Raw genomic sequence first — 1,980 nt, 5'->3', positions numbered from 1 at the left:
ATCATAAAAATATAACGCTTATTATAAAAATATAACACTATATTATAATAATACAGACGTTTTGTTAACGCTATATTATAAAAATATAACGCTATATTATAAAAATACAGAAGTTTTGTTAACGCTATATTACAGAAATATAACGCTATATCAGAAAAATATAACGCTATATTATAAAAATACAGACGTTTTGTTAACGCTATATTATAAAAATACAGACGTTTTGTTAACGCTATATTATAAAAATACAGATGTTTTGTTAACGCTATATTATAAAAATATAACGCTATATTATAAAAATACAGACGTTTTGTTAACGCTATATTATAAAAATACAGACGTTTTGTTAACGCTATATTATAAAAATACAGACGTTTTGTTAATGCTATATTATAAAAATATAACGCTATATTATAAAAATACAGAAGTTTTGTTAACGCTATATTATAGAAATATAACGCTATATCAGAAAAATATAACGCTATATTATAAAAATACAGACGTTTTGTTAACGCTATATTATAAAAATACAGACGTTTTGTTAACGCTATATTATAAAAATATAATGCTATATTATAAAAATATAACGCTATATTATAAAATACAGACGTTTTGTTAACGCTATATTATAAAAAATATAACGTTATATTATAAAAATATAACGCTATATTATAAAAATACAGATGTTTTGTTACCGCTATATTATAAAAATATAATGCTATATTATAAAAATATAACGCTATATTATAAAAACACAGACTTTTTATTAACGCTATTTTATAAAAATATAACGCTATATTATAAAAATACAGACGTTTTGTTAACGCTATATTATAAAAATATAACGCTATGATATAAAAATACAGATGTTTTGTTAATGCTATATTATAAAAATATAACGTTATATTATAAAAATACAGACGTTTTGTTAACACTATATTATAAAAATATAACGCTATATTATAAAAATATAACGCTATATTATAAAAATACAGACGTGTTAACGCTATATTGTAAAAATATAACGTTATATTATAAAAATATAGGGCTATATTATAAAAATACAGACGTTTTGTTAACGCTATATTATAAAAATACAACGCTATATTATAAAAATATAACGCTATATTATAAAAATACAGATGTTTTGTTAACGCTATATTATAAAAAAAAAAATAATAATTCAAAAAACAATTTACAAACACAAGCTGTGGGATGATGTATGAGGAAACGTGACCCCGGAAGTAAATGCGTCATCCAACAGCTTGTGTTTTTAAATTGTTTTTTTAATTGTATTTTTTATTTTTTATAATATAGCGTTAACAAAACGTCCGTATTTTTATAATATAGCGTTAACAAAACGTCTGTATTAATCATGACCTCGGAAGTAAATGGGGGGAAGAAGGTTTCTGTAGGGGGGAAGAAATTTGGCGTGACAGCCCCATCTTGGAAGTATGCTAACCCCTCTTATATAAACATGATAACCTTTTTTTCTATCTTTTTAGCTCCTTTTGTTTTAATTAACCTAAACATCATGAATGTGGATACTTGGCGCCACCTTGGAAGTATACTAACCTCTCCTTTATGCTAAAAAAAAATTGCTAGCTTTTTACACTGAATGCTAACCTCGAGTATATTAACATGCAAACTTTTTTTGCCATCATTTTACTCTTTTAGTTTGTTTTAATTAACCTAAACATCATGAATGTGGTTACTTGGCGCCAACTTGGAAGTATGCTAACCTCTCTTATATTAACATGCTAAAAAAAAATTGCTAGCTTTTTACGCTGAATGCTAACCTCAAGTATATTAACATGCTAACCTTTTTTGCCATCTTTTTAACTCCTTCTGTTTGTTTTAATTAACCTAAACGCCATGAATGTGGATACTTGGCACCATCTTGGAAGTATGCTAACCTCTCTAATATTAACATGCTAACATTTTTTCACTAGCTTTTTATGCTGATTGTTAACTATGAGT

Source organism: Nerophis ophidion, linkage group LG21 (assembly GCF_033978795.1).
Source record: "Nerophis ophidion isolate RoL-2023_Sa linkage group LG21, RoL_Noph_v1.0, whole genome shotgun sequence".
In the NCBI taxonomy this organism is placed as follows: Eukaryota; Metazoa; Chordata; class Actinopteri; order Syngnathiformes; family Syngnathidae; genus Nerophis; species Nerophis ophidion.
This window is presented reverse-complemented; position numbering follows the sequence as displayed.